General features: G+C 41.1%; 1 protein-coding gene across 2 annotated transcripts in view; it reads right to left on the bottom strand.

Annotated features, from left to right (window-relative positions):
* The window catches only part of LOC135103657 (neuropeptide CCHamide-2 receptor-like), a 292,047-nt gene that overhangs the window by 179,159 nt on the left and 87,062 nt on the right, over window positions 1-25,826 (bottom strand). For both annotated transcript variants that reach the window (XM_064010210.1, XM_064010213.1), the window contains exon 2: window positions 13,566-13,714. The gene's annotated coding sequence lies outside the window, so the exon portion shown is untranslated. The remainder of the gene's footprint in view (window positions 1-13,565; window positions 13,715-25,826) is intronic.

Genomic DNA, 25,826 nt, shown 5'->3' with positions numbered 1-25,826 from the left:
AAGTTTCACCAAAGTCTCTAAAAGAGGATGACCAAGACTCAGTAAGGAAAGCCAGAAGATCACCAGTAGAGCGTCCTTGACGGAACCCATACTGGCGATCAGATAGAAGGTTGTGAAGTGATAGATGTTTAAGAATCTTCCTGTTGAGGATAGATTCAAAAACTTTAGATAAGCAGGAAATTAAAGCAATAGGACGGTAGTTTGAGGGATTAGAGCGGTCACCCTTTTTAGGAACAGGTTGAATGTAGGCAAACTTCCAGCAAGAAGGAAAGGTAGATGTTGACAGACAGAGCTGAAAGAGTTTGACTAGGCAAGGTGCAAGCACGGAGGCACAGTTTCGGAGAACAATAGGAGGGACCCCATCAGGTCCATAAGCCTTCTGAGGGTTTAGGCCAGCGAGGGCATGGAAAACATCATTACGAAGAATTTTAATACGAGGCATGAAGTAGTCAGAGGGTGGAGGAGAGGGAGGAACAAGCCCAGAATCGTCCAAGGTAGAGTTTTTAGCAAAGGTTTGAGCAAAGAGTTCAGCTTTAGAAATAGATGTGATAGCAGTGGTGCCATCTGGTTGAAGTAGAGGAGGGAAAGAAGAAGAAGCAAAGTTATTGGAGATATTTTTGGCTAGATGCCAGAAATCACGAGGGGAGTTAGATCTTGAAAGGTTTTGACATTTTCTGTTAATGAAGGAGTTTTTGGCTAGTTGGAGAACAGACTTGGCATGGTTCCGGGCAGAAATATAAAGTGCATGAGATTCTGGTGAAGGAAGGCTTAAGTACCTTTTGTGGGCCACCTCTCTATCATGTATAGCACGAGAACAAGCTGTGTTAAACCATGGTTTAGAAGGTTTAGGACGAGAAAAAGAGTGAGGAATGTACGCCTCCATGCCAGACACTATCACCTCTGTTATGCGCTCAGCACACAAAGACGGGTCTCTGACACGGAAGCAGTAGTCATTCCAAGGAAAATCAGCAAAATACCGCCTCAGGTCCCCCCAACTAGCAGAGGCAAAACGCCAGAGGCACCTTCGCTTAGGGGGATCCTGAGGAGGGATTGGAGTGATAGGACAAGATAAAGATATGAGATTGTGATCGGAGGAGCCCAACGGAGAAGAAAGGGTGACAGCATAAGCAGAAGGATTAGAGGTCAGGAAAAGGTCAAGAATGTTGGGCGTATCTCCAAGACGGTCAGGAATACGAGTAGGGTGTTGCACCAATTGCTCTAGGTCATGGAGGATAGCAAAGTTGTAGGCTAGTTCACCAGGATGGTCAGTGAAGGGAGAGGAAAGCCAAAGCTGGTGGTGAACATTGAAGTCTCCAAGAATGGAGATCTCTGCAAAAGGGAAGAGGGTCAGAATGTGCTCCACTTTGGAAGTTAAGTAGTCAAAGAATTTCTTATAGTCAGAGGAGTTAAGAGAGAGGTATACAGCACAGATAAATTTAGTATGAGAATGACTCTGTAGTCGTAGCCAGATGGTGGAAAACTCGGAAGATTCAAGAGCGTGGGCACGAGAGCAGGTTAAGTCATTGCGCACATAAACGCAGCATCCAGCTTTGGATCGAAAATGAGGATAGAGAAAGTAGGAGGGAACAGAAAAGGGGCTACTGTCAGTTGCCTCAGACACCTGAGTTTCAGTGAGGAAAAGAAGATGAGGTTTAGAAGAGGAGAGGTGGTGTTCTACAGATTGAAAATTAGATCTTAGACCGCGAATGTTGCAGAAGTTAATGAAGAAAAAGTTGAGGGGGGTGTCAAGACACTTAGGGTCGTCGACGGAAAGGCAGTCCGACCTGGGGACATTTATGGTCCCCTCCCCAGATGGGGACTCCGAGGCTGGTGTAGGAGTCGCCATGATTTTAAAATTTTTTGAGTGAAGGGTGTGTGTGTTATTAGGTGCTTGTAGTTTTGTGTGGAGGAAGAGAGTTGTCTTTAGAGGGCAGGCTGTGACTACCCCCTTGTGTTGTGAGACACAAAGGGAAACGTTCAGTGAGGTCACAGCTGGGTTTAATGATAAGTTCACAGCACCCCCTGAACAGTGCTTTAGACCTCACTGGGAGTAATTATCGTTTCGGCAGGTGTCTACTGCCTCCTGAGTTAGAAGAAGAGAGGAGAGAAGTAGGCATGAATGAATGAATGAATGAATGAAGGAAGGAAGAAAGGAAGGAAAAAAATAGGAAACAGGAAAATCAAAGTGTAAAGCAAAAATCTTCACCAATCAAAGAGCCACACACTCAATGAACACAATAAACTATACACTAAATAAACACACTAAAAAAAGAAAAAAAAGTCACGAACGAAAACAAGAAAACAAAAACACAGCACAGGACGGGACACGACGGGACAAGACGGGACAACAGACGGGCCTCCTGACTCCGCCTTGTCCTTCCCTCACCAACTTAACTGGGGAAATTGCTCTTTGATAACGTACTAAGTAGGTTTCCGCCGCTCGTTACCTTGTTAAGTCTTCCTCAAAAGCCCAGGAAACGAGGGCGTGGCGATACACATTTTTTTTATCTACCGTTCATGCTTCCTCCCTCGCCCCTATCACTGAGGTGGCTGACTTGGTGCTAAGCCCATCAGATACGGGTGCCTTGGGATGTATGGTCTTACCTCCTTGAATGTGAAATGCAGAGGGAGGTACATAGGCAGATAGGAAGTAGGTAGGTAGGTAAGCAGGTAAATAGATAGATAGATAGATAGATAGATAGATAGATAGATAGATGGATGGATAGGTGAATGGATGGATAGGTGGATATATAGATGAATGGATGGATGGGTGGTTAGATAAATGAATGGATGAATGAGTGAATGGATGGATGGATGGATGGATGGATAGATGAATGGATGGATGGGTGGGTGGATAAATAGATGAATAAATGGATGGGTGGATAGATGGATAGACAGATAGACAGCAGATAAGAACATAATAATATAAGGTGCAAGAAGCCATCAGGCCTACAAGTGGGACTTCTTGTATGGAACAGACAGTCTGATAGGGAGACACACACACATACACACACACACACACACACACACACACACACACACACACACACACACACACACACAGAGAGAGAGAGAGAGAGAGAGAGAGAGAGAGAGAGAGAGAGAGAGAGAGAGAGAGAGAGAGAGAGAGAGAGAGAGAGAGAGAGAGAGAGAGAGAGAGAGAGAGAGAGAGAGAGAGAGAGAGAGAGAGAGAGAGAGAGAGAGAGAGAGAGAGAGAGAGAGAGAGAGAAATTATCGTTTCTTCCTTACTGTTCAAAGTAGCTTATAATTATCATCTTTTATTATTAGACTGAAGAAGGTAACTTTTGAAAATTGAAAGATGAAGTTTACCAGGAATCATTAGCGGACTGCAACCTACTCAGTTCAGGGAAGGAAGCCCTCTATAAATTAATTATGTTAATATTCCCTTCATAATATAAAATCATTTGAGTTTTCATCGCTCCCGTATAAGACGCATGGTCTTATTTTCTATTTTTTATCATGTTTTTTTCGAGGTAACTTTCACGATATTTCCTCGACACCATATCAAGTTAAGATATTTCCTATACTCGCAAATTTGCACTAAACGTAAAATCGCGTTGTTTAAGAAATTCGTATAAGATTTTCCATCGTTTCACCCTTCACTTTTTTAAAGACAATACAACATGGGGACATCTAATTAGGGACAAGATGAAGGGCTTCGGTGACACGATAAATTTCCGATTATTTTTTTCCTTGAGGCAATGGAAGCCAAGATGCGGAGTCTGACTGAAATGGAAGAAAGAAAAGAACCAAGGCGCCCACGAATCGAAGCTGCTATGCGAAATATATTAAAATTCCTTTCCTACACGTATATTACCTATCACTGCCCGTAACATAATAAGCAGGTTAGCTAGTCTATTAATTTAGCTTAATTTGACTTAAATCGTTAACTAGCGAGCTTAAATTTGCTCCTACTTACTCGTATGCCAAAAGATGAACGATATAAGGCTCAAAATTTCAGCAAACTATTTACCTAGAACTGGCAGGATTAGTGAAAGAAAACGAAGTGAGATACTAAGGAAGAGAAAGAATAGTGTGACTTGCGAACGCTTTGAGTGACCAAAGAAAAAAAAAAATGAAAAAGAGGAAAATATAACAAGATTAGTAGATATGAGATGAGATTCTCTAAAACCCTTTAAGTTCTATGGCTCATTTCTACCTTTTATGTATTGGTCTTGTGTAAGTTTATATTTTTAAAAGGTTACGCACAAGAAAAAAAAAAATAATATAATAGAGGTTTTAAGTGCGTATAGTTTAATTTTTCTTTAGTAAATTTGTCTAGGTTTACTAAAATAAGTGTCTTCAACGGTCACAGGATTACGACGAGTGGATGGCTGTGTCTTACTGACTGCATGATGTGAAACGCGTTGTACTGAGTGAGTGAAGGTTTATGAATGAATGTGATCGAGAGCTTGTCATGGCGTACTACAGTAAATACACACAAGTTACGAAAAAGACTCATCACAAACACTGAAGAAATACAGCATAGGAAGATGCTGGAGGGAGAGGTGAAAGGCGGAAAGGGAAGAGAAGTATGGTAAAGAAGAATTGTAGGTCAAGGGTGGAAACGATTGACGCGGAAGTGAAAAGGGAAGCAAATGAAATTGGAGGAAAGGGGAATACGACGCCACTTCCCCTGTAAATACTGTGTTGATACTACCCACACACACACACACACACGTGAGAGAGAGAGAGAGAGAGAGAGAGAGAGAGAGAGAGAGAGAGAGAGAGAGAGAGAGAGAGAGAGAGAGAGAGAGAGAGAGAGAGAGAGAGAGAGAGAGAGAGAGAGAGAGAGAGAGAGAGAGAGAGAGAGAGAGAGAGAGAGAGAGAGAGAGAGAGAGAGAGAGAGAGAGAGAGAGAGACCTTGAGGGTGAGTTTTTTATTTTATTTTTAAGCACAAAGAAAAATCAAAGTCCCTACATATTTTTTTTTTCTAGTTGCTTAAGTTTCAACAACTTTTAAGGGTAAGCAGCGTGCCACACACACACACACACACACACACACACACACACACACACACAGATTAAGAGAAACGAGGAAAAAATTTATTTTCTTAAAAAAAAAAAAATTGTCCGTGTATTTTTTTTTTTTTTCCCGAACTCTAATTTCCCATAACTTCAAAGGATAATGCGCTCCCTACATTTACACACTGACTGCCTATGTCCCCTCGCTGTCCCGCTAAATCAAGGGTGCTGTGCTCATACAAGCTCACAGTTTTAATACTTCATTTTACTTCATCATGGATAATTAAAGTGATTAGAGTGAGCGTTATGAAGTATTAACAACAATTACATCCTCACTGTCTGTATTGTTATCAGTATTTACTACCATCGGATATGTTACTGTTATTGCTTTTATTATCATTACTTCTATTATTATTATTATTATTATTATTATTATTATTATTATTATTATTATTGTCATTGTTATTATTATTATCATTATTATTACTTCTATTATTATTATTATGATGATGATGATGATGATGTTAAATTTTCACTAGCTATATGATTTAATTTGCTTTTAAATCTACTTATTTTTAAAATGTTTGCGTATTTCTGGTTTGTTGTCTTACTGAAAAAGTCATTACTACTCTTTTTATCATTATCACTGCTGCTACTACTGCTGTCTCTACTATTATTACTCATATTACTATTTCTCCAATCTTTATTACTCTTCCTTATATTTCATAATTTTGTCCTTTATTCTAATCACTCGTATGTTTCTTTTATCCTCAGGTCGTTGTTCCTCTGGTTACATTTTTTTTTTTCTGAGGGTGTGTGTGTATTTCACAAGTGCTTCATTTAATTTTTCATAAAACAGAAGACATACAGTAACGAGTGAATGAATTAACTGAATGGATAATACCTAATACATAAACCGTAGTATAGTTATTTTCATGACTATATCGAGTTTTTTGAGTAATTTCTGTAATTTACTAAGTGCATGTTATACAATATATCCGAAAAAAAAAGAGTATGAACAGTAACGAACGTAGAAATTAATACAGAGATAAATAATCAATGAATAAATAATAATAACATCAAGAGCAACAGCAACAAGAATCGCTAATGGCTTCAATGTCATTCCAAAAAATGTAAATCGCCTACATAATCTTTGCAATAATCCATAATGGGTGTGTGTGTGTGTGTGTGTGTGTGTGTGTGTGTGTGTGTGTGTGTGTGTGTGTGTGTGTGTGTGTGTGTGGTGTGTTGCAGAGATAAAAATGTGTGCCGATGATATTGAAATTACTACAACGGGCGGAAATAAAAAAAAAAAAAAATCATGAATACTGATGCAATATACATGCAGATAATGACAAATGAATTATTTAACTTTAACAGGACCTTACTGGAAGTGATCTGAACAAGCAAAGTCTTTGATGTTACATATTTCACCGGGATTAAAAAGGTGGTAATTGTCTGAGTCCCTTGTTATTTATTTTTTTTATTTTTTTCCCGGAAGGATTTGCTTTTCTGAATGAAAAAGTTAGACACAGGAATAAAAACACCGCCAATTACGGTTTCTTTCGTGCACATGGAGAGTCGGATCTCAGTTCATTACTGGACTTACCAGATCTTTCAACGTGGTGTCATCAGGCTTACTGTAGGTGCGCACTATGTACACACCTGCGGCTGGCACGCGGCTGTCTCACCTGTCCATGATCTGTCAGCGATAATGGATGAATCGTTATGTAAGAAGCAATTTACTGAACCTAAAAAATGCCTTTATGTGTGACGGATACAAAATTTTGTTCAGTTGCGGTGACGTACTCTAAAGGCTCAGTGGCAGCGTAGAAGTTCTCAGCGGCAGGCGGGTGACAGACGCCCGCAGCAGCGTTCAAAACACGCGGTAGAGGCAACTTTGTTGTAGTTTGTGAAGTGACACCTTCCACATTTCCGGTTACATCCGGAGAAGAATTCCTTGACTTCCGGGTTATTGATGAAGCGCCTGGCATCAGAATGAATGAAGCAATGCTTTCTACGGGACACGGAAAGGAGAGAGAGAGAGAAAAAAAAATGACGCTAAATTTGGAAGAACGAAGAAGAGAAAGAAGAGACAAGAAAAGAACATATTCAGAGGCCTCGACGCATCACAGTTTTTCTGTTTCTCCTTTTGAGTATCACTTTCCTGACAACCTGACACCTCACGCCCTTAAGACAAGTTATAATGATTGTGCATCACGTGTCCTCGCCACCCTGCCAACGCCACGACTGCCTTGTATTTCCTGCTGCGCGTCAGTCTCTCGTTTTGCTGTCAGTATCACCAAAGGATGCGACTGTGATTGACGCGAAAGAAAGAACAACAATTTGGGGCATAAATTTTTGTCCTGTCTACAGTGTGTGTGTGTGTGTGTGTGTGTGTGTGTGTGTGTGTGTGTGTGTGTGTGTGCTGATAATTACCTGAGGAGGATGGAGGATACCTGGACAAATATCAATATATCCCCTCGGTTTGGTCCCCTTCACGCTCGAGGGAAGCAGTTTATTACGAGCAGTGTGCGCGGCCACACAGGCAGCACCGCGTAATGCATACATCGCGCTGCCCGACGCCTGACTTGAATATTACAGTGATCTGAAGCGAGGCGGATGTGGGCTTCTTTCACGACAAATTCAAACGCTGGTGACGATGTGGCGGGATAATGTAAAGATTCATTTGATTTTTGGTATTATTGGATTTTCTCTTTCTATTCTATGTCAAGACGTATTAAATTTTCAGCTATTTTCAACAATTTCCTATTTAAACCTATATCGAATTTCCTCTCAAACTGAACTGCCACCTCATTTATTTACTGGTATTATAATAATTCATGTTTTGTTTCGCTTTTATAAATTCATTATTAAGAACAATAATCATTTGAGGAGATTGCTTTCCATTTGCACATTGAGGGGAGTATTTAGTGACTCAATCTCATCCATGGAATTCCGGACAGACGCAGATCCACAGAATAATCAGAAGACTCAAATCAGAGTGCTGTGAAAATAAAATTGCACAGAAGAGGATAGAAACCACATTAAAACTCATAACTAGAAGGCGAGATGGTGCTGTACACAACTCACCTCGAGAAAAATTACAACACATGAAGTCGTGGTAAGATGATGTGTGTGTGTGTGTGTGTGTGTGTGTGTGTGTGTGTGTGTGTGTGTGTGTGTGTGTGTGAATAAAGACATGTGTGACGATGCAAGTTGTCCGCCGGAAGACAACCATCCTTCTCATGACTCCCTGTGGTGGCAGGAACAAAAGTAAGTGCACTCAGCATTGCCTACAACGATAGCGAAAGCTATAAGTGATCTGAGGAAGCTGCAACGTAACCAATTAGCAAGGCTGACTAAGGAAGAGCCCATAGACAGTATTCTGACAGGACCGGAGTCGAGTGAAGAACTAGTCCTCAGCCTGGCGAAGAATGTAAACAAGCTGGTGTCCGAGGTTGCGGAGCTGAAACAAGCCATTACAGCGCCTGACAGCGCCTGACAAAAAGTGTCACGATCGCTTACTTACCTGCGATCGTACGATACCCGGTTATCTTTCCAAGAAAGTGGGCGTTACACTGATCCCGGAAAGTTTTAAAGGTCTGGATTTATAAAGGCTTTGAGTGCCTACCCGACCTATCCGAAATCGCCAGAATTATCTCTCACTCCACCTTTACCTTGACTCAGCACACCTGGAATCACCTCTAATACCAGATTAATGTTGGGGGAGTAGAAAACACGATTATTCTATGTTACAAGCACATATATTCATACTAATAATAATTCACAAACAACATGAGGTAGTACACGTTACTACATGACCTTCTCGTCACTTCCCACAACACCAGAACCCGTTTACACCTCCACTAGTCACAGAAATATTTCCCCTCAACCGCAGGAATTTACCCAGACGCCATTACCACGTCCCCAGACAATAATTCCCGTATTTCACCTCCTCAAGCCTCACGGGAGATTACCATAATCACCAAAGATTACCCATAACACCATAACATCATCCCCAAAATCACCAATACACCACAACACCAGCTTCCAAGGTCAACACCACAACCTCCACTCATAAAATGGCTGCCAGTTTGACCTATGACCCCTTCCAACAGCGTCACCAGCACAACTCAACAACCGAATTTCAGCGGACAAGAGCTCTTGGTACCACAAAAGACTCACTAACCTGATCCTGGATATCAAGGTTATACCGCTATACCACTAATACCTCCACAAACTCACTCCATCACCAATCCACACCAAGATCCTTCCCTGAGAGACGCCACCTTCCTCCCTAACTCACGACCCAAGGCGCTCTACCTTCCCCTCCTTGGAATGTGTTGTTGCCCACTCAAGCTCCCCTCGTTTTCAACGTATTTCCACCTCAATTATACTTCCTCCCTTATGCATACAAAGATATATAGAACTTAAATTAAGAAGAGAATAATACTACATGATATAAAATGGGTAAATAAGCCTTACACTACTTATAACAAAAAAGAGGATAATGTCCGAATGGCAGGTAACCGGATCCCGGGGACACTAAGAAAACGTGATCCCATTCAAGGTAAACTCAGCCAATAACATGACAAAAGTTTGACAAGCTACAACGCCAGGTAGATATGCAAGCAGATATAACTGCCAAACAACAATGGTATTTGGAAGTCCTGGACAAGAAAGAGACAACAACATTATAATAACTGGAGTTCAGGACGAAAACGAATGTCTGGCAGGAGAGACATCTAAAGAAGGGAAGAGTCAACAAGATTTTGGGCAAGCATAGAAGTCCGTGAAGAGATACAGTCACACCGGAGGCTGGGTAGGCGCGAGGCAGCAACACCCGGCGCCCCATACTTGTGACGGTGGCCAGTAAGCTTGTCAGGGAAAAGATCCTGGAGAAGACAAACGTACTCAAGACAGCAGGAGGAAAATTCAGCAGAATTTTCGTTAAAAAGGACGTCCCTCCCTAGTATTAAGGATTGAAGAAGGCTTCGTGAAGCAGAGAGAACAGAGAAGGAGAGGTCTGAGAACGCCAGATGTGTCATACGCCTGGACGTTCGAGAGAGGAAGCTGTTACGTAATGGGGCCGCGATTGACTCATGGAATCTGCAGTGTTTTTAGGAGGACCACAGCAAACAAGAAGAGTGAATATCAATATCATGGAATATAAACAGTGTTAAAACTAAATTAGAGAAAGACAGTATAACACAACTTTTGTATAATTTTGATATAATAAGTTTACATGAGATGAAGACTCCATTGCCTACATCACTTCCAGGATACATTAGTTATAGGAGCACTGTACGTGGCTCACTGGAGAGAGGTGGTACTGTGTTATTTATTAGAAATCATGTTTCGGAACTTCTCTCGACTGTGGATCTCAGTGTAGAGGCTCAAATGTGGATTGAGTTGCAATGTGCGCCAGATTGTCTGTTTGGGTTTTGCTGTATACCACCCTGTGATTCAAAGTATTATTCACATGAATCATTTTCATTTTTGCAGGAGAAAATCAAGTCAGATGGTTCATGTAAGAAATGCTTCATATTTGGCGATATGAATGCAAGGTTCGGGAGTTCCGTGCGTGAATTGCCAATGCTAGTGTGTTTTGTCCGACCATGAGAGGTACTCATACCCTCAGTTGCCTGATGATTGTACCACTACCTAATGATAATGCCTCTATATTATTAAGCATTTGTAAAGGTAGTAAACTGTTAGTAGTGAACAATCTCAAGACACCATACCAACATTTCCGTAGAGGCAAAACATTGAGAAAAGGAAGTGAGTGGATATCAGAATTGGATGTACGTGTAGTGAGCTCCTCGGCGGTAGCTAGTGTGGACGAATCTCTGCCGTCGGATCACGCACCAATGAGTGTCAAAGTGTTATTACCAGGCTGTGGATGTGGAGAGCCTCCTTGATCGTGTTCATAACTTGGGAGAAAGAGTAGTGAACCATGGTGCGTCAACCACATGTGGAGGCTGTGTTAAACCTATTAAGAAGATTAATGAGACATTATTTCTACACAAACTAGAGAGTCTTACTGTTCCTGTACTAAAAGAGAATGTTGACGATGCTGTTGAGCAGGTAACTGATGTTTAATACCAGAATGCTGAGACTAGTGGAAGGGAAGCTCGTGCACGAGAAAGAAATAGTGACCTAGATAGATGGGAACGTCTATTGATAGAGAATGACCATCTTAATATTTGGAAAGCAATAAATTGGGAGAGAGAGTACGAATGTCAAAAGGAAAATGATTTATGTCCTAGTGATGCTGAATTTAAGGAACATTCTGAGAGATGTTTTAATCAACAGTATTTGCAAAATTATACGATATGGTTTTGTGTTCACAGTTAAAAGCTTGGTTCAAGCCTTTCAGGGAGCAGGCTAGTGCACAAGAGAAGAAAGAGGATGCCTGGAACACACTGTCTCCTTACGTTTATGTGATATAGCAAGAAGGAAGAAGTTTAAGTTATTTGTAACATTTATAGATTTTTCCCAGGCTTACGACAGGGGTCCCCGAGAGCAACGTTATTTAGAGTGTTAAAGAGGTTACGGTGTGGGTTGGTGATGTTGTGTGACAGAGATGGGCTCGAACTTCTTTAGTCTTTTTTACTATCGGTGTGAGACAAGGTTCACCAACATCGTGTCTGTTATTCATCATCTATGTTAATGATTTAATTCGTATAATTAAAGAAGGATGTGGATGCGACGGTTTTTTACAGTGGCTTCCCGTCTTAGTCGTTATGGACGACACTGTACTGTTGGCAACGACAAGGCGTGGTATCCTAAATAAGATATCCATACTTCACCAGTACTGTTCAGGTTATGACATGGTAGTTAACCAATCCAAGAATAAATTTTTAAAAACTAATGGCACCGAAGCGGACGCGGGAGCCACTGATGGTGAATGGTTTAACAGTAGAAAAGTGTGACATGTACAGTAAAATCCCTCTTATCCGGCATCAACGGGACCGCCGACATGCCGGATACTTGAATAGAAGTGAAATTATGTCCACAATCACCACCCTACACTCACGCATCTTACCATAACAAAGATCAGCTGATCTTAATCAGCAGCTGATCTGATCAGCTGCTTAAGTGTAAGCACAACACGCTTCCTCTTTTCTACAACTTTAGGCATGATGAAGGCGTCAGGCGATAAACAGTGCACACGCGAGACTGAGTCACTGAGTAAACACAGTGCAGTGGGCCGCGGGTGGCGCGAAGCAGTGCGCTCTGGTGGCGAGGGGACAAAGTATGCCTCGTGCGGGAATTTTAATCTATTTTATGAGTACACATTGATTTTTTATTGATTTTAAGGCTCGGGGAAAAATGTGCTGGATACTAGAAGCTGCCGGATACTCGAATGCCGGATGAGAGGGATTCTACTGTATGTATATTTAAGATCTCTTTTCACCAGCAATGGCTCCATCTCATCCGACTCAAGCCACTTTAATAATGCCACACGTGTTGAAAATTTGCGTTCTTTATTAAAAAGAATAACGATTTACCATTTGCTATAAAAAAGGGTGTCTTCGACGCAGCTCTCATGTCATCGCTAGTATATGGTGTAAATCGTGGATCGGTGCAGACATTAAACCTATGTCAAAGTTTCAAAATTTGTGCCTGAAGCAATTATTGGCTGTGAGAAGGTCAACGTGCAGTGATATATGCTGAGTCGGGTTATCCACCTTTAGAAGATTTTGTAAAATTCAAGAAAGAATTTTTTTGTTCCGCGTGGCGGGAAAGACTCAAAAAGGATGATGACCCCTTGTTTTTTGTGATGAGGATGGTGATGGATATGAATACTGTGACAATCCGTATGACAGGAAGTTTCCTTACAAATGTTGTGACAGACTTAAGTGAAATTAGGAACAGAATAATAACAAATTATCAGAAATAGCAATTCTTCAAGACGTGTGACCTATATAGATATCAACCCAAATTGTTGTCTCCATTATGTCTATGAAGCAAGACACTATAAATGAAAAACATAGAGTGGCATTTACAAGGTTCCGGGTGAGTGGACACGCTTTGGCTTGCGAGACTGGTAGGTGGAACAGACGTGGTCGTGAACGGTTACCGACAAAAGAGCCACTTGTGCCAATAAGGATCAGTGCAAACGGAACGACATGTGGTGCAGGACTGTCCACTAACCCGGCATAGAAGAGAAACACAAGCTTTCACGACATTGGAAGAATTGCTTTCGGACAACTTTGAACCCAACATGACTTGCCAAATAATACATAATATATTGATAATTTGTGAGCGAAACTGAAGATCATCAGTGTTTGTTATGCAAATTTGGAAATGAAGCATATTGTATAAAAATATGGGCTGCAGTGGTGCGATGGACCCAAATTTGTAACTTGTGATAATCACTAGTAATTATTGTATTGATAGACTGAAACTCTAGAATATATAAGTTTATATATTTAATGATGTTTGTAATGTTTGCTGTGGTCAATAAACTAAACTAACTAGCTGTGTGTGTGTGTGTGTGTGTGTGTGTGTGTGTGTGTGGAGGGAGGTGTGGAGGGAGGGAGGGGTGGGTGGGTGTGTTTCTCGAGTTACCTTATTCTATCGCAGGTTTTGAAGTGAAGATTCTTCATGAGGTTTCACCAGTTGTAATCCTCCCCAAATCCGGTGGAAAAGAGAGGAGCCGAGGAGGAGAATAAGAGAAGACGTGGAGAAGCCTTGGATGAACAGCTTGCAGAAGACCACTGTGGATGATATAATGTTTGACGTTAGAAACTGACTCAGGGAAGGAAGTGAACCTTCAACGTAAGAAAGTAAATGTGTGTGTGTAGGAATAAAGAATGCGCGAAGGGTACATGAGGGACAGAAGGTCAGGAGAGAGAAAAGTCAGAAGGAGAAGAGGAAGGATGGACAGACAGAAGGAACAGCGCTGGAAGAGGAATTATAAAGGAAGCGAGGGATCAAGTGTAGAAGAGGAAAGTTTGGGAGTTGTGTGTGTGTGTGTGTGTGTGTGTGTGTGTGTGTGTGAGAGAGAGAGAGAGAGAGAGAGAGAGAGAGAGAGAGAGAGAGAGAGAGAGAGAGAGAGAGAGAGAGAGAGAGAGAGAGAGAGAGAGAGAAACAGAACATAAAATTGTAAACTGTGTGTGTGTGTGTGTGTGTGTGTGTGTGTGTGTGTGTGTGTGTGTGTGTGTGTGTGTGTGTGTGTGTGTGTGTGTGTGTGTGCGCGCGTGCGTATGTGTGTGAAAGAAGGGGACAGATAAAGGGAAGACGGAAGAAAGTAGAGAGTGGCGATATAGAGAGAAATGATGAGGGGAGAAGGAAGAAGGCACCGAAAAGACGATAAAAAATAGAAAAGGAATAAAACAAGAGAGAGTACTAAGAGAAAAAAACGGGTGATAAAGACCGAGAGGGAGGAAACGAAGAGAAGGACGAAGGAAAGATCGTCAAGAGGAAAAGGGTGGAAGGGAGATAGAGGGAAGAAGATAGGCCTGACGAGAAGTGGAAGAGTGAGAAGGGAGTGAGACGAAAGAAGGAGGGAGTCACCGGTGAGGGGACGGTGATATGTAAACAAGGAAGAGTAAGTGCCCTCGTAGGTGTGTCAGACTTTTGTGACGCAAGGACCTTTTTAATACATCCATTTTTTTCTTTAACCAGAGAGCATCTTTAGCCCCTGTTTGTTATGATAAGCGGGAATGAATTAATACACACCAAAAGAACTGTTTAGAACTAGGAAGTGATTTTTTTTTTTTCAGAATTTCAACTTGCAAATCTTTTTAATGGTGAATATTTGCAAATCACAATGACTCTCGTAATTGCATCGCCATCTCTCCGGGAGAGGGTCGTGGATCATCAATTATCACGTTTTCTGTAATAATTCAAGGAAAAATATGACGTTACACAATGCACGTCTGGTGGCGGCACGTCCAGGCTGATTGATTCTCCTTAGATTACACGGAGAGAGAGAGAGAGAGAGAGAGAGAGAGAGAGAGAGAGAGAGAGAGAGAGAGAGAGAGAGAGAGAGAGAGAGAGAGAGAGAGAGAGAGAGAGAGAGAGAGAGAGAGAGAGAGAGAGAGAGAGAGAGAGAGAGAGAGAGAGAGAGAGAGAGAGAGAGAGAGAGAGAGAGAGAGAGAGAGAGAGAGAGAGAGAAAATCCCTGCTATTGATACTACATGTCTAAAGAACGAAAAAAAAAAAAAGAGGAAAGTGTTCTTTGTTTGTGGATTATATACCGTTAACAGTACAAACGTAACGAAGACACTTGGATATAAGACTGACTGGGTTTCATTTTTACTGTTAATATTCAATGTTCTTTGCTAACACTAATAGAGTAAAAAACACTTGACTTATTAATTTTCAAGTATAACATCAGACGAGTCTTCAAACATAAATCCCACAAGTGCTGCTGACACATTATTTCCCTCTTTAGCAAATACCCTGGACATTTTACTTTAGCTGTACAGTTTCTTTAAAATTTTGTGATGTTCGAGAAGATTATATTCATTAATATGATCCATCTTTTCTTTAATAATGTCACCGTTTTTTCTCGCAGAGCTGGAAGTGTTAATTAATGAAAAGGTTATCGTGTCAGGCACAAGAATAAGGGGACAGTACAGGTTCAACTATAAGAAGTATAATTTCATTAATTTCACTAAACGCCACAAGTACAAGAAGTAATTAACAGCATTCAATAACGAGTATCAAGAATGTATCAAAAGATTAGGGACCCTTAAAACAAGATTAGAGAAATTTATGGATAATGGTTGGTGGAAATAAGTATATTTCATAGAAGGGCTGCCACGTGTAGGTATGACAGTTTCTTGCAGCTTTCTTTATTCCCTTATGCTCCTATGACTACACCTCCCAGCGTCCTGCGACCCACGCTTGGACTTCTTGACGCTGCCTTGACGGGGCACGAGGGTCACGTCAGGCAGAGGTCCACATTCTGAAACACTTCATGCCGTACCTCCATTCTAGGCTCTAGTTGAAATTACACTGGTTTGAATGGTTCTAGTGACATATCAATAGGATTTCTACATCATTAAAAGGAGAAACATTCTTGAGAACCCGGCATATCTTCTGTGGCCTTTGAAAATAGTCTTGGTAAGGAAGCAGAGCGTTTCTGAATACTGGCCTTAGTGTGAAGATAAGCCAGGCCAATGACGACTTGGTGTTCGCAGAAAACACTCCTCGCCGGCCAGCAGGAGGCGCTGTGCTGGCCGCAGCTGATGTCACACGCGCTCACTGCATCACACTCAACTAAAGAGTAGTGGCAGTCCAGGAAAGGAAATGTCGCTTTGTAGTAGTAGTAGTAGTAGTAGTAGTAGTAGTAGTAGTAGTAGCGGTAGTAGTAAAAATAATAATGATAATAATAATAATGATAATAATAATAATAATAATAATAATAATAATAATAATAATAATAATAATAATAATAATAATAATAATGATAATAATAATAATGGAATAGTTTTAACGAGATCGTGATCCGTTGACTTCCTCATTTCGCCGGTGAAGGATAATGATTTACGATTTTTCTTGCATTTCCATTCATATACATATAATCATATTTCTACTATTTATTATTTATTGATCAGTTAATATTACTTTATCATTCATTATTTAAGTAATTGTTCATTTACTATTGTTCATTATCGGTATCAATTATCTTTTTTTTTTTATCAATATATTCATTTTTATGTAGGAGGGCCAAAGGTAAAAAAAAAAATTTATATATATATATATATATATATATATATATATATATATATATATATATATATATATATATATATATATATATATATATATATATATATATATATATATATATATATATATATATATATATATATATATATATATATATATATATATATATATATATATATATATATATATATATATATATATATATATATATATATATATATATATATATATATATATATATATATATATATATATATATATATATATATATATATATATATATATATATATATATATATATATATATATATATATATATATATATATATATATATATATATATATATATATATATATATATATATATATATATATATATATATATATATATATATATATATAAGCCCACTGAGGTGCCAATCCCCGTAGAAAGTCAAAAGCAGACGTCAAAAATTAAAGGATAAGTGTCTTGAAATCTTCCTCTTGAAAGAGTTCAAGTCATAGGAAGAGGGAGATGCAGAAATAGATAGGGAGTCCCAGATTTACCAGAGAAAGGGAAAAATGATTGAGAATACTGGTTAACTCAATATTTATATTCACATGTATGAAATGTGTATTCTAAACCAAGATGAAATGTCATGCAACATTTTGTTACGTAACTTTCTCGGTCACCAAAACATTTCCTCTTCTTCTTCTTCTTAATAATAATAATAATAATAATAATATTATTATTACATTATTGTTATTATCATTATTTTTTTCTGTAGTAGGAACTCCAACTGTGGGAGAGGCACCGCGCCCTTACAAGCGTCCTGATACGGGGTGTGGACGTCGCTGGATGATGCCCTCAGTCCTCCACCTTGCCAACAGCCCCACAGCGCCCCCAACCAAGCACCTCCCCTCCCTCTCCCCACCCAACGCACATCCCCTCCCACTCCCCATCCAACGCACCTCCCTTCCCACTCATCTCCTTGTTCTGAGTCCCCATCCCACCACCCACCAACACGCCCACGCACCTCCCCTCCCACTCCTACCCATCCCGTCACTGGCCTACCTCGTACCACTACGCCCGCACCCAGCCACGCCCACGCCTTCTGCTGTACCTGGCGTCATGCAATCTTCTAAAGTGTACGAATACGTTTTTTTATTCAGCCTCGATCCTTTTTCATGAGAGAAGCTGCAGCATAGCGGCGCCCTCATCCCGCTGCCGAGATGACAGGCACCATGCATCACTCCTCTGCCGCTCCTTCAGGGCCGCCGCCAGGAGGGATGAGGAAATAATGGTTGATTCCCAATATTAATATTCTCTCTCTCTCTCTCTCTCTCTCTCTCTCTCTCTCTCTCTCTCTCTCTCTCTCTCTCTCTCTCTCTCTCTCTCTCTCTCTCTCTCTCTCTCTCTCTCTCTCTCTCTCTCTCTCTCTCTCTCTCTCTCTCTCTCTCTCTCTGTGTGTGTGTGTGTGTGTGTGTGTGTGTGTGTGTGTGTGTGTGTGTGTGTGTGTGTGTGTGTGTGTGTGTGTGTGTGTGTGTGTGTGTCACTAAACGAACGAGAATACTTTATTTGTGAATTAGATAATCATCATCAATCTCACTATCGATTAACCTGCCATCAGCTGCCCCGCGGTGGATTAAATTACTATGTTGCCCAGTAAAGCTGTGACGGAGGCGGGAGGGAAGTGCCTTGCGAAACAGATACCGACAGTTCTACTTTAAACTCCCAGCATTGGCACTGACTTCAAGGTTCAAGTTCGACAAGGATGGAAAAGATTATTAGTCCTCCTATGAACACACAAGTCATGATAACTTGATCTAAAATTCTCTCTCTCTCTCTCTCTACATGCTTGAGTGAGTGGAGGTTAACGACACGACTCCTTCTTCCCTTTATTCTTTCCTGCTTGCACGAATTGAACATATTCGTATCATGTTTCTTCCAAAAACGTTATTTAAGAAAACTACTGAGCTATAAGGGATAAGAACATCACATTAGCTCTCGTGTTGCTCGAGGTTCCTTTCTCTTTTACTTTCCTTTCGTCTTTTTTTATTGTCCTCCAATCTTCCATCTCAGTCAACGGCTCTTTCACTTCCATCTTCCTCTCCTCTTGCTTGCTTGCTTCCTTCCTTCCTTCTTTCCTGTTTCTCTTACTCATCACTTATATTCTACACAAGCGCCTCAGTAAATTTCCTAAAAAAATAAATAAATAAATAAAAAACGGAAAGAGAGAGAGAGAGAGAGAGAGAGAGAGAGAGAGAGAGAGAGAGAGAGAGAGAGAGAGAGAGAGAGAGAGAGAGAGAGAGAGAGAGAGAGAGAGAGAATGGCGGGAAGTTTAACAAAACGACACCCTTGAAACTCATTGCATAAACATACTCAAAAACTCACCTTCACAATTAACATTTCCCCCAGCAGAGTTTGTTCACCCCCTCAGCAGGAGGACTCACGCGGGGCGAAGAAGGAATAGAGCCCGGCGCTTAAGAAACTAAGTCCAGGACATTCTGCCTTGAGGGAGCGAGTTAAAGTTGTCGAAGAAGATTTACGGTATTAAGTTGGCTTGGGGAAAAGGTCAGTGTCAGAGAGAGAGAGAGAGAGAGAGAGAGAGAGAGAGAGAGAGAGAGAGAGAGAGAGAGAGAGAGAGAGAGAGAGAGAGAGAGAGAGAGAGAGAGAGAGAGAGAGAGAAATATGTATATCTGACCGTGAAACATAATGTGATTACGGTAATTATGAATTATAAAAGACATTTTCCTAGTGTAATTAAAAGTCTACGTAAGAAAATACTGATTAGTTTAGTTAGGTACTTAAAAAAAAAAACGTATACATAGAGGCTTCAGAAGTGAAGATACGGGTCACTCGAAATATCATCTTCAACTTGTAAATCTTCTATAGCTATTTACTAATTAAAGTTGTTAATTAGTGAGAGAGAGAGAGAGAGAGAGAGAGAGAGAGAGAGAGAGAGAGAGAGAGAGAGAGAGAGAGAGAGAGAGAGAGAGAGAGAGAGAGCTGGTATGCTATCAGAACAAAAGGAAAAGGGCGGCAGTAATATTATAGGAGACGCGTAGCAACGTATTATTACACCCAAAACTTCTACTTTCTCTCTTCCTGGCATGCGTTTACTTCCCCTCCTCTGAGATTACCTTTTTCCTTCTATACCGTCTCCCTTTCATCTCGTTCTTCCCTCGTCTCTTCGAATTCCTTCCCTTCCCAGCGCGCCTAGCTCCTCGTGTCATTCCCCACCACCCTCCCTCCCCTCTCCTCTTCCTTCCTTCACAGCAATCTCTTATCTGTCTTTTTCTGTTCTTTCCTTCTTCCTCAATTTTTCTTACCTACAAGTTGCCGCAGATCTTATCTTTGTCCCAGCATTCCCTCCTGTCTCTCTCTCTCTCTCTCTCTCTCTCTCTCTCTCTCTCTCTCTCTCTCTCTCTCTCTCTCTCTCTCTCTCTCTCTCTCTCTCTCTCTTCTAAATTATTTTTCTTTCTTAACTTAAAGCTTTCTCACTTCCTAAAATTGAGTTAATCTCTCAGCATTCTTTGATCGTTCCCTTTATCCAAGTTTCATCTTTATTCTTGATTAACTCTCTTTTTTCCTTTCCTTTCCTTATTTTTCCTTTCCCTTCCTTCATGTTTCCTTCATTATCACTGCTTCTTTAATCCCTTAGTCTCTCGCTAATGGGGTTTTCCTTTCGTCTGTGCGTGCGGATGCGAGTCAGGAAGAACCTCAATGTGTAACTAACCGGCGACTACAGACAAACCGCAGTCAAATTAAAGGGACAGGTGTTACAGGAAGGTATGGTGTTCTATTTTTCTTCAACCGTTTACAATGAAACTAAGGAGGTATATTTTCTCTATAAAAGGTAAAATATTCTTAAGATGATGATGCTATTTTGTTATGCTCTATTTTGTGCATCTTTCTTGATTTTTTTTTTCTAGTTGAAATTAACAAACATATTAGTGCGTTTGGGCATTACCTGTTTGTTACGCCAATGAATTAAGCCATTGCTGTTTACCCAATTTCACTGATTTCTCTTGTATAAATCAAAACTAATTTCTCTTTAATTACTGCTCCAGTTTGTTTCTCTTCCAGTTATAAGCTGCCTTGAAGACTGACGAACAGGTAATGGAGGAAACGGAGGCATGTTCTTCTCTATTCAATTATTTTCTATTTAATTCATTGTCTGAACCGTATTCCTCACTATTTATTTCTTTTCCATTTGAATATATTTTCTACTCCCACTGGAGCTCCATTCTCTTTCTCTTATAATGTCTGAACACAGAAGAACGGGTAATGGAGGAAACGGCGGTATGTTATTCTCTATTTAACGCACTACAAGAAAATTATGGAGAGTTGGATTCCACAGTTCAGACGTTAATGTGTTTGCCTTGCTGGACGCCACTCATACATCACCTTGGGTTGAAATTTACATGTTGATTCGTTATTCAGATACTTTTCAATTCGTCGTGATTTTCTCTCTTTGCAATTTAAGATATTCACTCTTTCGTATCTTATTTATTCAAAGCCAAACAAATTTCCCTTGCCTGCTGTATTTCTTTCCACCTCCACCTCACTGTGGCTCAGATTGGCTCAAAGTTACGGCCTGAGTTTTAAGAGTCTCGGGTTTTTCTTTCCTGACTTTTAGGCGCAGTTCTTGACCCGCGGCCACTTGTCTGTGTAAACAAGTCAAAACCACCACCACCACTACTTCCACCAACACTATCACCATTACCACCACTGCCTCCACCAGCACTATCACTATCACTACCACCACCACCACCACCACCACCACCGCCATCAACAACATTATCAACACTAACACCACCACCACCACCATTACCTCCACCACCATTACCTCCACCACCACCACCACCACCACCACCATTATTTTCACCACTACCACCACCACCATTTAATCCTCGCCATCCTCATCCACCACCATCATCATCCTGCTCCCGTCCCCAGCACCACCACCACCATCACATTCACCTTCATCTTTACCATCACCACCACAACCACCACCACCACCACCAGCAAGACGTTCATCCCCATCCATTCTCATCCTCACCCCCTTACCACCATCCACACCACCACCTCCACCACCACCATCTCTCCTGACAACCATCATCACTGTATCGATCCATTCTCTCACTCTCTCTCTTCCACGCCCCCTCTCTCTCTCTCTCTCTCTCTCTCTCTCTCTCTCTCTCTCTCTCTCTCTCTCTCTCTCTCTCGTGACGCAAAAAATATGGAGAACTCGAGTTAATTTCAAGAGGACACGATAAGGCGTGGAGGAAAGAAAGCAACAAGTCTATTTAGCGTCTAAGGAAAATGGGTAAGTCTGGAATTAATTTGAGCATCCCACCTCGCTGATATGGAGAATAAGACACCATTTTCTGATCAGGTCTGAAAATAAATGAGATCAGGACGCAGTAAAATAAGGGATGAAAACGGTGAATTAACTAACGGGCGAGGAGGAGGAAGGGGAGGAAGAGAAAGGGGATGAAGAAGAGGAGACGAAGGAGAGGTCCATTTCCCTACTTATAAGACAACAGGAGTTTCCTTATTAGAAGCTTATTAACTGCCGTAATGAAGTACTTAATAGAAATTAGACAGAGAGAGAGAGAGAGAGAGAGAGAGAGAGAGAGAGAGAGAGAGAGAGAGAGAGAGAGAGAGAGAGAGAGAGAGAGAGAGATTCATCATTAACACACACACACACACACACACACACACACACACACACACACACACACTTTTTTCGCCGTAATTAACACGGAAAAGACGACCTTGTTTACCTGTTTGAGGAAATAAACTCCGAACGACTGACTTTCATCATCAAACACGGAAGCTAAAAATCAAAGGAGAAAACGGGAGGACGTAGTTAAGGAGGAGGAGGAGGAGGAGGAAGACATTATGGGCGGCAGTCTTTGTTCTTTTTTTATATGAATCTTTTAAGGAGATAAAATGGATTCTTCTCAGTTTTTTTTTTTTTTTTGTGACGTTAATACCTTTCATGACTCTCTCTCTTTCTTTTTTTCTCTCTCTCTCTCTCTCTCTCTCTCTCTCTCTGCTGGGTGTGAAAAGTGGCAGTGTTTAGAAAGGAGACTCCCCAAGGCCCTAGGGGATGAAAGGGATTTGGTTAGCAGCGGCAGGAGGGAGCGAGGAAGCAGCCCTTCACGCCCCTCAGTTCTCAGCCCCTCATCTCTCCCTTCAATCTCACGTCTTTCAACTAATCCCTCAGCGACCATACTCAACCTCCAGCCCCTCAGCAGACACGCTCTCCAGTACTCAGCTTCTCGTGTTTTCCTTCAATTTTCAGTCCCCAAGCACTCCCTCCTCTACTCAACCTCTGACACCTCAGTTACCAGTCCACTCTCTTCGCTCATCCCCGTGGTTCTCAGCCCTCCAGCCCAGCAATTTTTACTTCCTAGTCTCCATTTTTCTTGCATCGTCAAGCCGGTGATACGTACTGTGAAAGCAACGTTTATTTTCCAGCAACACTTCTCAGCGTCTATTCTCCTTCTCCTGTTGTCGTTGTCGTTGTTGTTGTTGTTGTTGTTGTTGTTCATGTTTTTATTGTTGTTGACGGTATTGTCTTTATTATCACCATCTTTTTTTCTACCGTCTCTCAAGTCCAGTACCTGAAGGTTTTTTTTTCTCTACAAGGAAGGATGCGCTAAAATTATTTATCATCAGACGAGTGTAAAATATTTGCTCCTGTTTGTTTGCTTAAATCCTTTCCGTAAAATTACTTTTTTTTTTTATTTTCCATTAACAAACATCTCACAGGGAGTTTCGTGCGTTCATGCCTATTTATGTCCTCGGGAACTTTGTCTTCCTCCAACTGACGCCGCACGGACAGGTGGAGGCAGATTGGGGGCAAGTGTGGTGAGGTTAAGGGAACGGTAGGGAGAAATTTCAATCCCTTCCACATTAGTGATTCCTGCTGCATTCAGTAGTTATGCTTTGGGCCTTGTCCTTGTCACTAGTATTTATTTCCCTAGCTTTGGTCTGTATCTGGTACAAGTTTGCAGTGACACGTGGTATAAAGTAACCTGCATAGCGTCAACTTGCAGGACATGTGAAAGGCAGTTATAAGATATTCAATAAACAACATGTGGCTCTTTTTATATATTCTCCGTTTTACTTCCTTGACGATGAATGTACCAGTCGTTCTTTACTCTACTTGGCACCTTCCTCTCCGCCACCTTCTCATCTCCTTTCCTACCTCGTACGGGGAAATAAACACACCTCGCCTCCTCCCGTTCGCACCTGAATGAGAGCGCCAAAAACTTGACTAAAAACTCATCAGGAAACACGTATGAAATTCCCGTTTGTTTACGCCGAGCCCAGCGTCAGGGGGGTCCGGCCGCCTGTTGCTGGTGCTTGGTATTGATGTTTCCCGGGGCGTGGCGCCCTCCAGAGTGGCATGAGAAGGGTTCTTGTTTATCTCTGTTTACCTTCTTGCATCCTTGCTTCTCATGGCGGACCGGCCAAGACAGCCAAAAAATTCTTTACATTTTCTTGCATTCGTGTGTGCGCCTTTTCTCTCCTTTCCTCTATCATCAGGTCTTCTTTTTCTGTGTCCATTTTCTCTTCACATCCATCATTCTTTCTTTTCCGGTTTCTCCACATCTTCAACAAAAGTCCTTCACGTTAACTTGTATATTCGTTTTTTTTTGTCTATTCTCTCTCTCTCTCTCTCTCTCTCTCTCTCTCTCTCTCTCTCTCTCTCTCTCTCTCTCTCTCTCTCTCTCTCTCTCTCTTTCTGCGGCATCTCCATTTCTTTCAACACATCCATCATCATGTCTTCCTCTCTGTTTCTTGTTGTGCAAAGGCATCCACATCCTCACCAAACTCCTTTACGTTAACTTGCATTCACCTCGTATTCTCGCTTCTGATTGCCTTCACGTGCTGCAGTGTTTGGCAGCTTAAATTATTCTGTATCTTGCCTCGCTTAAGGGTTTTCTGTGCCAGCATCTTGGAGAGGTATGCGAACTCTTTCTTCCTCCCACGTTCGCTTTGTTGTTGCTCGTGAATTATGCCTCGCGTGGGAGGAGCGGCCCGGATTGCATGACATTGAGGTGTGTTGTTGCAGATTTTCAGGTTTCGTTTGACAATCAGTTATGGCATTCGCTCATCGTGTATTCGTAATTCTCCTGTTGTTTCTTCCGTGTGAGATTCGAGAAGATTGTATAAGATATGTAAAATACTCCTGACAATACTTGTGAGTCATATATCAGATTCTTCTTGAAAACCTTAACAGAGATTTACGCCACGATCGTTTCAAGTAAAGAATGGCTCCTTCTCGTATCGAATAATATATCACACAAGAAGATTCGTCGTTTATTCATCAAGGGAGGGGAAGTGCGGCGGTAAAATAACGGCGTCATAAACATAAACATTCACATAAACAACCCCATGAAAAGCTGCCACAACACTAAATTACTACAACGAAGTCAGTAGTTTGCCCGAGTCACTTCATCCAGACCTACTAGCTTTTCTCCTCACAGTGAACCGGATTCTTTATGCTTCGAGCGTTGTAATAGTTTATTTCGCTGCTCGCGCTGCCAAGATCTTCCTCACTAAAACCTCCTAACGCAGCTTCATTGTGGCCTTGACTCCTCCTCACTACGGCCGCCGCTCATCACGAGGGATCACAGCAGGACGCGCCAGCTGCTCCCGGTAATAGAGAGGCTTGTTGTCGTCTGAAAGAAGTGTGAGGTCTTGCCTATCTAGCCTTGACCAGTGTTACCATGTGCTCTTGTGCGAATTTCAAAGAAACACAAAGAAAGAACGAACAGCAGCATACCTGTTCTCCCAAACAATGCTGCCTAAGGAAGGAGATGTAAGACAGTAAAGATGAAAACACTAAATAAAAACAAATATGTAAACTAGAAATAAAAAGTAAAGAAAGTAACAACATACATCAAAGAAAGGAGGGAAATCAACAAGGTAACAACAAACAAACATGAAAATAAAATAAACAAGAATGTAAAAGAAAGCAGGGAAATAAAGTAACAAAACAGAACGGGAAATAAAATAAACAGAGAAAGAGAAACCAGTGTAATCCGACAAAAATTCCCCAAAATACAATGAACAACAATAGAGTGAAAAACAAAACAAAGCAATAACAACTACAAATGAATACACACAATGTACGAGTAACTA

Source organism: Scylla paramamosain, chromosome 9, assembly GCF_035594125.1.
Source record: "Scylla paramamosain isolate STU-SP2022 chromosome 9, ASM3559412v1, whole genome shotgun sequence".
Lineage (NCBI taxonomy): Eukaryota > Metazoa > Arthropoda > Malacostraca > Decapoda > Portunidae > Scylla > Scylla paramamosain.
This window is presented reverse-complemented; position numbering and strand designations above follow the sequence as displayed.